The sequence below is a fragment of the Protopterus annectens genome, chromosome 8.part0, assembly GCF_019279795.1.
Source record: "Protopterus annectens isolate FY-2018-M chromosome 8.part0, PAN1.0, whole genome shotgun sequence".
Lineage (NCBI taxonomy): Eukaryota > Metazoa > Chordata > Ceratodontiformes > Protopteridae > Protopterus > Protopterus annectens.
The window spans coordinates 756,996,603-757,010,967 of NC_056741.1; the positions used below are offsets into that span (position 1 = coordinate 756,996,603).

The 14,365-nt window shown below is 47.5% G+C and overlaps 1 protein-coding gene across 5 annotated transcripts in view; it reads left to right on the top strand.

The window, feature by feature from the left end:
* The window catches only part of LOC122809023 (cAMP-dependent protein kinase catalytic subunit beta), a 2,062,609-nt gene that overhangs the window by 1,462,563 nt on the left and 585,681 nt on the right, over nt 1-14,365 (top strand). The window lies entirely within an intron of this gene.

Sequence of the window (14,365 nt, forward strand, 5' to 3'; positions counted from 1 at the left end):
ATGTGTGTCTTACTGTTTGCATTTTTCCTGATAATCAGAGACAGCTGTCCCTAAAAAGGCAGATAGGATATGTAACGTTCCTCATTCCTTTAATTTTTTTATACACTATTCCCAAACCTGACCTAACAGCTAAAGGCTTAGCTGATTCCACTGCTGCTAGGCAGTTAATTAATCCCAATCCTATGTTTTATAATGAGGACAGGAAAATTACTAATAAATATGGGACAAAAATGTGTTCTTCTCCAACTTTGGTTTTTAGAATTTTGAGTTGTAACACATGTTAAAGTCTGTCCTGACAATTTGTGAATTTGTGAAAGTATGTAGAATGTTTTATCTACTGTTTCTTCTTTTAAAGGATCTGCTTTAAATAACTTAGTTTATTTTATTGCACAGGCCATTACTCATTGTTTGCAGTGTGTGTATGACTCTTTGCTACTTCTTCCATGGCTACTTCTACTGGTACTGTTTAAAGGAGATTTGCTTGGCTACATTCTTAGAACCTCCCAGATGTACAAATGAGATTTTAAATTCTCCATTGGATAAAGATACAGTATTTCATCCCTCTGCTGCAGAGGTGATCAGATAGTGTGATGATTCCTGAAATGCTGAGACTGAGTGGCCGAAAAAACTGACTTACATATACTAAGTCCAAAATTGCCATTTCTTGGAATATTTTCTTTTTTCCAATGTAGGGTGATCTCAGAGTTGCTATATATAACTTCTTGGGTTTGGCGAGCTGCCTTCTACATCACAGGTGCAGGGAGGTTTGTCCCTCCTGCAAAAAAGAAGTTTTAAGGACAAGAGAGTTGTTCAAGATTTGCTGTTCTCTAGCATTTCCATTTGTTTTTTGTTTTTTTCGGTATGTTTGCATTCAGCATTTCAAGTGCCGGAATTTCATTTCATTAGGGAGCCATTATATACAGTGAATATAAAAAGTGTACACACCCCTGTTAAAATGCCAGGTTTTTGTGATAACTTTTCCCAACTTTAGTGTAATCTATAAACCTGTACAATTCAATTGAAAAACAAGCAAATCTGTTAGGGGAAAAATTAAAAAAATAAAAAAATGTACAATAAGCTGATTGCATAAGTGTGCACACCCTTAAACTACTACTTTGTTGAAGCACCATTTCATTTAATTACAACATTCAGTTTTCTTGGATAGGAGTCTATCAGCGTGGCACATCTTGACTTGGCAATATTTGCCCACTCTTCCTTGCAAAAGCACTCCAAATCTGCCAAATTGCGAGGATATCTCTTGTGCACAGCCCTCTTCATGTCACCCCACAGATTTTCTATTGGATTTAGGTCTGGACTCTGGCTGGGCCATTCCAAAACTTTAATTTTCTTCTCCTGAAGCCATTCTTTTGTTGATTTGGATGTATGCTTGAGGTCGTTTTCGTGTTAAAAGGTGAAATTCCTCTTCATCTTCAACTTTCTAGCAGGCTCCTGAAGGTTTTGGGCCAAAAGAGACTGGTATTTGGAACTGTTTATAATTCTCTCCACCTTGACTAAAGCCCCAGTTCCAGCTGAAGAAATGCAACACCACCATGCTTCACCGTGGGGATGGTGTTCCTTTGATGATGCGAAGTGTTGATCTGATGCTGTTAATCTTCTTTCCATTCATCATTGACGGGTTCGGTTCTGAGCCCTCGGAACCGAGTTGGCCTATTACCAAGCTCACACCAGCCATAAAACTCTCGAACTACGCTTCTACCCAGAATGCCCTTCTCCCTGTTACCTCAGATCTCGTTTGCTGCATAGCCGTAAAGCTGCGTTTCAGCCAATCTCTCAGATACAAAAAAAGTGCACCACCAAATAACAAAGAACAAACAAAAGCACCAATAGAAGTAGCAAAAAGGAAAAATCCAAGGCAAACAAATAGCGTATTCCAACTTTATTGATGATTTGATCATTTATGTCTCTTCCCCCGATGATTCGGACCCAAAAAAAACTCTGTGAAAAAACTCCTGATGTTCAACAGATTGGCAGGTTAGATTGAAACAAATGTTATTTAAAGTACCGTGATTTAAGTATTTAAAAAAATAGTACTTTTTTATTGCAATTGTTGATTCTTTTTTTATTGATTAATTGGTTCATGACGCTTTTTGCTTTTTTGTATTTAAGTGTTCTAGCAGTGTTTAGTGTTTAAGAAGAAGAAGAAGACTATGAAGAGTGTTTGTTCAATCTCTCAGATAAGTGAAAACTTTTTTGATATTTTGTGTAAAAACTCATGTGATTTCTTCCTTTGAGTGTTAGTCTTTCTTGTGTCAAATTTCAGTTAGATCTTGTTCCTTCTTCCTTTTTTTACCCGTTGATAAACTTTCAAGTACCATTGTTTGTAAGGGGCTCTCTCCTTACCCTTGTGGTATTCCTCCAATGCCATAGTTGGTATTCCTACTTTCCTTCCTAACCTGTTAGTGCCTTTCAATAGTAGGTTTCTGTTTTATGTATATCTATAATACTGTGTGGTTTTGAACTCTGTCTGAATTGCTAAAACAGACTAGTTTTTGATTTTGTTGTTGAAGTGCTAGCCTGTTGTGCGTCTCTTTCAAGATTTCAGATAAGAAGGGTACTTCAAGGTTTAAGCATTGTACTTCATGTAATGGCAAGTTACCTAATAGTGACTCTCACGATGATTGTGTGTATTGCTTGGGGGTGCCCCATCTTTCGGCACAACCTCCCTGTGGCATTTGTCAAAGCTTCAGTTGACGCACTCTGAATGAGCACAAGAATAAATTGATACTGAAAGGGTTACTTAAGTTTCCCTTTTCAGAGACCATTTCTGCGATGGAGGGCTCAGCCCCTCCTACTAAAGACAAAAAGAGGTCCCACTCTGTTCCCCCTTCACCCTCAGGTGTGATCAAGGTAAGCCTGTGAAAGCAAAAGTTCCAAAGTTGTCCTCAGAGCATAAATCGGCCTCGTCGGCACCATCCTTGTCAGCTCCGAGCACTACGAAACTTACAATATCGGCACCTGCTTCGGTTCTGATTCTGCCTCTGTCACAGACAATAGAGCTCTCCACGCCTACTACGACTTCGGCACCTGTGACCACTCCGGCTCAGTGCATGCCTTTGGTGCCTGCCGCTGATATAACATTGGAACTCTCCGCTTTGGCTCAGAGTGCCCCTTTGGCACCGATCATTGTTTCCACTAAAATGGACTTGACCCCTTTGATCCCAGTCTCGAATCTTAAGACATTGGTGCCAGCAGACCTTGAACCATGGACCCAATGCTCTCCTTCCGTAGATCCGTTCCTGGATCAAACGTATAGCCTCGACCTGACTCCCCATCCGGAGTATCCACTAGATCCACCAGGAGTTTGTCAGAACCTGATGTGGTGGATCTTGTGGACCAGCTGTTGGCAGCCAAGGGGATACCCACACCTTCTAAGACCCATCCACCTTCAGGACTTGGGTTTGTTTCTCCATGGACTCCATCTTACTCTCCCCCTTCGACCATTCTGGTTCCGAAGCTTTCTGCTCTGACATCCTTCTCAGAACCCACCACTTTGGTCATCTGTTCCCGCGGAAGAGGTCCTTCCTCAATCTCGGGATTGGGAGGTGGGCTGTGCCTTCGGTTCCATTCTCTGCCAGTTGTCTTCTCTGCACTGAGCCTGCTTGAGGCTCCGTCTGCGGTGGCAGGTTCATTGGAGCGGGGTGCAACCCCCAGTCCCATGGTTGTCTTTCTCGGTGCTGGGCTCCCATACCTCTTCAGGCAGACCTGCTTTCCATGCGATAGAGGGATCCTACTACTGGAAGCACTCCATTGACATCGGAACTCCAGATGTTATGTGATCCTATCTCGCCTACATTCTGTACTGATGGGTTCGGAGCCGATCCCTCGGCTCCGACTCGGCACGCTTATGCTATAGAGCGAGGCCTCTTATTGGCTTAGCTATCTTTATCCCAGGATGCACCACCACTAATCCCCCAGATCTCGTTTGCCGCTAACAAGCTTAGATGTGGTCTCAACATTGGCTGGGCTAAGTAGTATTTATTTAGGCTTTTCCTGTCACAAATTTCCTTACTTTGAACCCAAAAGCTGTTTTAACAGCTATTGTTGTTATATTAGTGTAATTGGTGAATTTCTGTTGGAAAATTCGTGATTTTTTTAGTCAGGGAAGGTTTTCCCGTTTTAGTTAGAGGGGCCTTCCCCTGTTATTTTGCTGCTTGTGTATCTTTCTTGGGTCAAGTACCCGTTTAAGTTAGAGGGTCTTGACTCTCTTTCTCTTTTTTTTTTTGTCTGTTAACTGTTTAGTGTTTAAAAAAAAAAAAAAAAAAAAAAAAATAATTTGTTAAAGTTGTTGAATTTAACTTTACCTTTGAGTAAAGTTTAGTGTTTTTTCACTTAGATAGGTTCTGTGGTAAAGCAGTTATGTCTAAAGAACACAAACCCTCCGGGTTTAAGAAATGCACGAGGTGTGGTTTTAAAATGTCCATAACGGACGACCACTCCTCGTGCGTCTATTGCTTAGGTGCTAAGCACCTACAAGAGTCGTGTAGTGTGTGCCACGCGTTCTCTTCTAGAGTCCTCCAGGAGAGGAAAAACAAATTAATCCTCAAGGGATTAATCAAGCCTTCCTTCGAGGAGGCTTTATCTTCCTCTCCGGCTCCTTCTAAAAAGAAGAAAGCGTCGGCTCCGACCAGTCAGTCGGAACCGACCGCTAAAAAATCTAAGCAGACTTCTCCATCGGCTCCATGGACTTCGGAGCCGAGGTCGGAACGGTCTGCCTCGATTCCTCCAGCCTCGACCCCTCTGGTTTCGGAGCTGAGGTCTGGGGCATCGAGAGGCGAGTCACCCTCATCGGCTCCACTGATATTGGAGCCGATAAGGGTTACCGGCTCAGGCTCTTCCCCCTCGGAGCCGAAGTCCTTATCGGCACCGAGGGAAATTTCCTTGAAACCTTCCTCGGAGCCGATAGTTGTTGAGTCCATTCGGAGCCGGTCCCCGAGCCCTTCGGAGCCGATGGAGAAATCGGTTCGGGCCCGATCGGTATCCCCTAGATCATCCAAGATGTCTGATTCGGACATCGACAGGGTGCTCCTTCGACTCTTCCAGTCTCCAGTGTTCCAAAAGCTAGTTTCGGCTCCAGCCCATTTGGCTTCGGAGCCGATGGTCCACTCCCCTACTATGGTTCCTCCTCCAACAGCTTCGGCACTGTTGGAGCCGGTGCTGGTGGAACCTGTGGAGGTGTTAGGGTCGGGCCCGACCCTTGCTCCAACTCCGGCTCTTGGGTCGGAGTTCAGTACACGGACTTCTTCCTTCGGCCCTGGGGGGAGGCTTCGGGATTGATGCTTTCGGTCCCAAGTCTCCCTCTTGGTATGTCGGCGGCGGGAGTGCCGTCCACTGTCGTGGCCACGGAGGTGGGACCCTCCCAGGATTCTGGTGGTCCCGCCTTCAGGGCTATGAGGAGTGCTTTAGCCAAATCTTCCTTGGCTACCTCCACGGTTTCCCCAGCTCCTTCCCTGCATACGGAAACTGGGTCGTTAGCAGTCCCCCTGTCTTTAGACAGCGGAGCCCCCGGGCCTCAGGTTACCCCCGCTGGGGTTTCTCCCCCTCCTGGAGGTCCTTCTGAAGCCTCTTCGAAGAACCCCCAGGAAAAGATCGTGCAAGAGGAAGCACGTTGACTCCCCTGATGAGTCTCTGACATCCGACACTGATCTCGATGATGCAGAGGGGTCCCCTAAGTCGTCCTCGGATGATGTCTCCTTTGCAGACATCCTGGAAGCCCTAAAACAACGAGGCGGCTGGCAGTCCAAACCTCCCTCTGCTGATGAGTCGGTGTTCCTGAAGGCCTTCGGGCTCAGCCCTCCGCCTCCTGGGTGTCTCCGCCTCGACGAGCTCTTGGATTTGATCTGTCGAAGGGCGTGGGAACACCCAGACTCTGTGGAACCGGTGCCTGCTCGTCCGAACAAATTTCTCTCGGCGCCCTGATAGAGAGTTCCTAACCAAAGGTGTGGCTGTAGATGCTTTGGTGGTGGCATCTGCTACCCAGCAAGATGTAGCAGAGGCTTTACGTCCGTCCATCCTCCTAATAAGGAGTCTAGGAGCATGGATCGGCGAAAGCGCACCCTCAGTTCAGCAGCCTTTACACTGAGGTCCTTGAACTACCTTATGCACTTTACCAGATTTCAGAGGGATCTGATTAAGGAGCTATCCGATACCCTCTTGGGTAACCTGCCTGAGGAGCTGGCCCAGACGGTTGGCTCTCAGCTGGCTACAATGTCGCCCATTTCAACTCGTCCATGAGGCTCATTTCTTATGCGGCGAAGGCGCAGTAGAGCGCAGGTACAGGCATTGCTCTACGGAGACAAGCCTGGCTCCGCCTGTGTCATTTCGGAGGCCTTTAAGTCTTCATTTGCCGACGCCTTTGATGGGTCCTCCTGTTCGGACCCAAGGTAAAGGACACACTAACCCACTGTGAACAGGAGGGTAAGACTCTGACTGCCAGGGGCACGATTTTCCACTCCCTTCGGCCTTATCCCAAGGCTAAAAGAGGAGGGAAAATGTGGTTCCGTAGATCTCAGAAGCCTTACCCCTCTCAGCAGGAGGGTTCCCCTTCCAGAGGCAGAGGAGGGGGAAATTCATCCGGAAGACGCCGTCCCAGAGGCGGCAGGGGCCCTCGCAACACTGGAGACCGCGAGTCCTTTCGTGGCTCTTCAGCTTTTCATAGTCCCTGAGGGATTGCCCGGCTGTGCTGCTCCGGAGCCAGTCGGGGGTCGTTTCTCGAAGCACCTAAAGGCCTGGGAAGTTATCACTCAGGACCGATGGGTGCTTCGGATTGTCGCCGGAGGTTACTCCATCCCATTCTCTCACCCCCCCCCCTCAGTCCAAAAAAATCCCGGACCCGCCACCCAGTCAACGGGATACCGCAGCCTCATAAGTTTCAAAGCTGCTGCAAAAAGGAGTTATCCAACCGGTCCCTGCAGACCAGATCAGATTAGGGACTTACTCAAGATTCTTTTTGGTGCCAAAAAAGACCGGGGACTTGAGGCCCATTTTGGACCTCAGCATCCTTAACCGTTCAGTCAGAAAGTCCAAGTTCCGAATGGTCACCCTACAAACCATTCTCCCATTGCTGGAGAAAGGTGTTTTGATGTGCTCCATAGATCTCAAGGATGCCTATTATCATATCATGGTACATCAAGCGTCCAGGAGACATCTGCGCTTCAGCCTAGGAGGCAGTCATTTTCAGTTCCGTGCGCTGCCCTTTGGTCTCACCACAGCCCCCAGGGTGTTCACCAAGTGTTTGTCAGTCGTGACTGCTCACCTGAGAAGTCTAGGATTCCAGGTGTTTCCGTATCTAGACGACTGGCTCCTAACTGCCACCTCCAAGCATCTACTTCTGCGGAGCCTACAAGCCACTATATCACTGAGCAATTCCCTTGGAATCACCTTCAATTGGCCAAAGTCTGTGTTGCTGCCATCTCAACGAATAAGATTCATAGGGGTAGAGATAGACTCAAACCAAATGCGGGTCTATCTACCTACAGACAGGATACAAACCATACAGGCTCAAGTTCGAGCCTTACTTCCTAGATCCAAAGCCCCAGCCAGAATGGTTCTGCAGCTATTGGGATCCATGTCCGCCACGGTTCTTCTAGTCCCCTTGGCAAGGTTGCACATGAGAATTCTCCAGTGGCTTCTCTCAGCTCAGTGGTCCTTTCAGGAACTTCCCCTCAGTCACCTTGTATGGATCACGGAATCTTGCAGACGGGACCTTCGCTGGTGGCTAGTGCCCTCCAACTTGAATCAGGGACGACCCTTTGTTCTTCCTCCTCCGGCGGCCACTTTGACCACGGACGCCTCCCAGACGGGGTGGGGGGGGGCATTCCCTGGGCAGGTCAGTCCAAGGCAAATGGCATCCGGAAGAGACTTTGCTTCATATCAACATCTTGGAAATGAGTGCAGTACTTCTGTCCCTTCAAGCCCCACGATTATCTCCCTCACGGCGTAATTGCTGTTCACTCAGACAACATGTCAGTTGTTTGGTACCTGAACAAACAGGGAGGGACCAGATCCTATCCTTTTGCAGAGAAGCAATGAGAGTTTGGGAATGGGCAGTCTCGACCAAACGCTTCCTAGTGGCTACTCACATACCGGGCAAGTCCAATGTGATAGCCGACAGATTGAGCAGGACCATCCTCTCTCCTCACGAATGGTCTCTGAATATGACAGTTGTAAGTCAGATTTTCAGCGAATGGGGAGTTCCGTGTTGCGACCTCTTCGCGACTCCTCTGAATACTAAGTGCAAAGAATTCTTCTCCCTAACCCCGGCTCCGGGGAAGAGCCCCATGGACGCATTAGTCCATCCTTGGCCCACCGGCTTGCTTTTATGCCTTCCTCCAGTTCCTCTCCTTCCCAGAGTGATTCAAAAGGCATCTCTCTTGGGGAGCAAAATGATCTTAATTGCTCCTTACTGGCCTCGCCAAGTGTGGTTCCCTATCTTCGAAACATGCCCTGGAAGGTCCATGGTTCCTGGATCAGATCCCAGACCTACTGGTTCATCAGTCGGGTCTATTCCACCAGTCCCTACACGCCTTAAAATTGACGGCTTGGCTCCTCCTCTTCCGACGATAGTCAGGAGCCATACATTGGATCCAGATGTTGTACACATATTATCTTCGCCCATAAGTCTGCTACAAAGAAACTGTATTCTAGCAAATGGAAAAGATTTGCTATTTGGGCTCAACTCCGGGCCTGGACCCCATTTCTATTCCCGTGGCAGAAGTACTAAAATTTCTGACTTCTCTTTTCAATCAAGGCTCTTCAGTTTCTACCATCAAGGTACAATTGGCAGCAATTTCTAATTTTCATGAATCCATAGACCCACCTTTAATGAGCAACAGATTGTGTAAGACCTTCTTGAAAGGTGCTGCTCTATTAAGACCTCCGATTTCTCATCCTGCACCTCCATGGGATCTCGATATTGTGTTACGCCTTGACTTCTTTCCCTTTGAACCGCAGCTACATGTGATCTAAAGTTTCTATCATGGAAGACAGCTTTTCTGGTGGTGATTACTTCTGCCAGAAGAGTTTCAGAGCTTCAAGCTTTGTCAGTAAAACCCCCGTACTTGGTTTTTCATAAAGACAGAGTATCCCTCAGACCAAATCCTTCCTTTGTCCCTAAAGTTTGTTCTACTTTCTGCTTACAACAATCGTTAGAGCTTCCAGTTTTTTCCCAAAATACTCTAACAAAGCGGAGTTCATATTCCACACACTAGATGTCCACAGACAGTTACGTTTTTATTTAGACAGGACCAAACAAACAAGGAAAACAGATCAGTTGTTTGTATCCTTTGCAGATAACAAATTGGGCAACGCTGTCACAAAGGTCACTATTGCCAAATGGATCAGGGACTGTATTACTCAAGCTTATTTTATTCTAACAAAGAGCTTACCACCTCTGTCAAGGCTCATTCTACAAGGGCTATGGCTACTTCGATAGCTTTTCATTCTAAGCTTGCTATTAGTGACATTTGTGCTGCGGCTACATGGTCTTCCCCGCACACCTTCATTTCCCACTACAAATTAGATGTGGCATCTAGAGGACGAGCTTCATTTGGTTCCACAGTGCTCAGGAGTGTTTTCCAGTGAGCCACCCGATTTAGGTGCTAGGACGCTGTCCCATCAGTACAGAATGTAGAGATAGGATCACATAACATCTTTTAGTTATGTACTCACCATAACTTCAGATGTTTGGGATCCATCTCGCCTACATTCCTAATAACCCACCCTCCTTCCCCTTCCTTGGAGATCAGAGGATATCAGAAGGTCCGAATCCTGTTGTTTCATCTTGAAACATCTAACAATGTTATATAATCAAGTTGTGCATGTGTGCATGAATGCGGACAAACAAGATCTGGGGGATTAGTGGTGGTGCATCCTGGGATAAAGATAGCTCAGCCAATAAGAGGCCTCGCTCTATAGCATAAGCGTGCCGAGTCGGAGCCGAGGGATCGGCTCCGAACCCATCAGTACAGAATGTAGGTGAGATGGATCCCAAACATCTGAAGTTATGGTGAGTACATAACTAAAAGTTCTCGCCTCCTGAGCTACAACTGCCACAGACCACCTAGCTGGGGCACTGGGCAGAGAAGCCAGAGGACACCCCTGTTCAGGGTACCCTCTCTTCCGAGTCCTCCTCAGAGGCCCTCACTGAAGAGCCCCCTCTTGGACGAGATTATGCAAGAGGAAGAACATTGACTCGCCCGAGGAGTCTCTAACAGAAGACACGAATTACAATGACGGTGAAGGGTCCCCACGGTCAAATCCTGATGATGTCTTCTTTGGAGACATCCTTGAAATGCTGAAACTGAGAGGTGACTGGAGGCCCCTCCAACCCTTCATCTGAGGAGTCCGTGTTCCTGCAGGCTTTTCGTGCCCGGCCATCTACCTCTTGGGTGACCCCACCTGCCGACAAGCTCATTTAGCTCATTGTGCAGCACACTTGGAAGAGCCCCGATTCCATTGAGGCAATTCCTCGGAGACCTGACAGAATTCTTTCTCTGTTCGAGGAGAACCCAAATTGATCCAGAGGGATACCAGTCGATGCTGTGGTAGTGGCGGCGGCCACGAAAAAGGACTTGGCTGAGGAGAGTCCTGCTGTCCACCCACCCAACAGTGTGTCCCAGGCAGTGGACAGACTTGGGAAGCGAGTTTATGCATCAGCGACCTTTGCCATACGGTATCTGAACTACTTGGCACATTTCACAAAGCTCCAGAGGGACTTGATCTCCGAACTATCTGGAACACTCGCAGGACAGGCGTCTGATGAGATAAGGGACAATGTTGCCTTGCAGCTCGCAACCCTGAAATCGATCTCCAACTCCTCCATGAGGTTGCTATCACATGCAACCGAAGGGGCAGCTAGAGCAGCGGGTTCAGGCATTGTCATGAGACGTCATGCCTGGATGCGCGTTTGTGACCTCACGGATCCCTTCAAGTCTTCCTTTCTGAATGCTCCCATCGAATCATCATCCCTTTTTGGCTCCAAGGTGAAGGGCACGCTAGCCAGGTGTGAGCAAGAAGGAAAGACCCTGTCTGCCGTAGGCCTATGGTTTTCCAACCCTCAACGTTACTTTTCCAGGAATCAGAGGAGTGGGAAAATGTGGCACAAAAAAATCTCAGGGTCCTTTCCGTGCCACATGTGGTGATGATATCCCCACGGGCAGAGGGGGTAACAATTCCAGAAGACGCCTCTACAGGAGCAGGGGCGGGCCCACATAACCAGGGCTCCAGGGATTCCTTCTCTGGACAGCCTTACCAGTGCTCCTGAAAAGCAGCCTGATTGCTTACCTCTGGAAGCAGTCAGGGGACGTTTTTCTCTGCACCAAACTGCCTGGCACTCTATTACCACTGATAGTTGGGTGCAGAGTGTAATCACCAGAGGTTACACCATTCCCCTTATTTGTCAACCAACACTTCCAAGAAAGCTTCCCAATGCTCCACCCAGTCAAGCGGAAGACATAGCTTCAGAAATAAAAAAGCTGTCTGAAAAAAAGTCATCCAACCAGCCCCACCAGACCAATGCGGATCCAGATTCTACTCAAGATTCTTATTGGTGCCAAAAAAGATGGGGGACTAGAGACCCATTCTAGATCTCAGCAGCTTGAACAAGTCTGTCACCCAAACCAAATTCCGGATGGTCATGGTTCAGTCCATTCTCCCTTTTTTAAGGGAAGGTGACTGGATGTGCTCGGTAGATCTCAGGGATGCATTTTACCACATCAAAATTGACAAACATTCCAGGATTCTGCTTCATTTTCGGCTGGGAGCCAGTCACCATCAGTTTTGTGCCGTGCCATTCGGTCTCTCTACAGCCCCCAGAGTGTTCACAAAGTGTATGGCAGTGGTCACAGCTCATTTGAGACTACAAGGATTCTGAGTGTTTCCATGTTTGGATGACTGGCTCCTCATCACCCCCACCAAGCGTCTACTGGTTACAGCCCACATTGCACACCCTCTCTCTCTCTCTCTCCCTCTCCCTCCCTCCCTCTGTCTGGCAAAAACTCTGGGAATAACAGTACACTGGGAGAAATCAAACCTTGCTCCTACGCAGCAAATAGAATTCAGTGGAGCACCTGGTCCTGTCTAGTGTTGCTCCCAACCTACAGACTCCAGTGATTAAGGCTCCAGCTCCAGGTGCTACTCTGTCAAACAAACGTTTCAGCAAGGAAGCTTCTTCAGGCCTTAGGTTTCATGGCAGCTTCAATCCCAGTAGTGCCCCTCGTGAAGCTGCACATATCCTCTCAGTTCCCAGATTTATATAACCAACTCCTGCAAGCAGGGCCTTCTTTGGTGGATGAGGCCAGATGCGGAACTTTGGAGTTGCCCATTCCAGTCTCCTCAGCCCAAGGCCATTGTGACCACGGATGCTTCCCTGATCGGTTGAGGGGGGGCCATTTCCAGGGATAGACAGTCCAAGGCGCATGGTCCACCCTAGAGGCCAACTTGCATATCAGCATTCTAGAACTGAGAGCGGTGTTGTTAGTGTTTTGCGTGCATTTCACCCGATTCTCCCATTTGGGACGATTACAATTCAGTCAGACAATATGTCAGTGGTCTGGTATATCAACAAGCAAGGAGGAACCAAGTCCTACCCCCTGTGTCGAGAGGCCATGAGAATCTGGCAGTGGGCAATAGCTTCCGACTGCTATCTGATAGCAATGCATATCCTAGGGAGCTCCAACGTAATTGCGGACAAACTGAGCAGATGCATCCTCCTGCCTCACAAGTGGTCCTTCAGTCCTGAGGTGGTGACAGAAATCTTCAGCCATTGGGGCCAGCCTTGCTGCAATCTTTTTTGCCTCCTCAGCGAACAAGTGCAGCAGCTATTTCATCCTGTTCCCCCAGGAGGGGGAGTTCCCGAGGGATGCTCTGATCCACGATTGGCCCACGGGACTTCTTTATGCTTATCCTCCCATCCCACAGTTCTTAAAGAAAGCTTTTCAGTTGAGATGCAAGGTGATCCTCATAGCCCCGCTTTGGCCTCGACAAGTTTGGTTCCCCTTACTTCAGCCTCACCTAGTATACCCACCATGGATTCTGGACCCTCTTCCAGATCTGAAGACTCACCCCCAAGGGTTGAGCCACCCGAATCTGTCCAGTCTCAAGATAGCAGCTTGGTTTCTCCAATTCCGTTAGTTACCAGGCAAGCTAATCTCACCTCACCTGTTCGGGACATCATTCTGGCCTCTCATAAACCAACCACCAGAAGACTATATCAGGATAAATGGAAAAGGTTCACCATCTGATCTAAGGATAACATGTTAAACCTGTATTCGGCTCCAGCGACTGCAGTGCAGCAATGCCTAGCTAAGTTTTTTGATATTGGAGCCTCTGCCTCTACTGTACGAGTACACCTGTTGGCGATTTCTAATTTCCACAGTGATCTAGATGGTACCCCTCTCATCTCCTTACATCTATGCAAAACCCTTTCTCAAGGAAACCTCTAACATCAGGCCTCCTGTCAGACAGCCTGTGGAACCATGGAACCTCACTTTAGTCCTTCAGTCTTTGACTCAAATCCCCTTTGAACCTGCTGCGAAGTGTGACCTAAAGTTCTTGTCCTGGAAATATTTGTTCTTAGTAGCCATCATGTCAGCCAGATGGGTCTCTGAGCTGCAGGCATTGTGTATCAAGAGACCCTATCTAGTCTTACATAAAGACAGAGTATCACTCTGGACGAATCCATCCTTCCTCCCCAAAGTTGTTTCTCATTTTTCCATTAACCGGACCATTAACCTACCAGTGTTCTTTCCGAATCTTTCAAGTGAAGGAGAGTACTGCTACATTCCTTGGATGTACATAGGCAACTAAGATTCTACCTAGACAGGACCAAGCCAGTCCGTAAGTCTGAACAGCTTTTCATCTCCTTTTCTGGACCTAGAATGGGAAATTCTGTTTCCAAGGTTACATTATCAAAATGGCTAAGGGACTGCATATGTTTTATCTATTCCTTCACAAAATAACTTATTCCAAAGATTAAAGCTCGCTAGATCTATGGCAACATCTGTAGCTTTCCATTCCAGAGCTTCCATGGATGACATATGCGTATTAGCCACTTGGACTAAACCTCATACCTTTATCAATCATTACAAATTGGACTTGGTTTCCAGAGGGAGAACTGCCTTCGGCTCAATGGTACTCAGGAATGTACTTCCGTAAGGGTCGCCCATGGACCTCAAGGTAGCTTGGGATTCTGTCCCATCAGTGATGAATGGAAAGAAGATTAACAACATCAGATAAAGAAGTTATGTCTTACCATAAAGTTCCATCTGTGTTGTTCATCTTCTTTCATTCATCACATCCCACCCCCCTTCCCCCGCCAAAGGCTCCTGGGGAATGCTTTGGGTCCAGA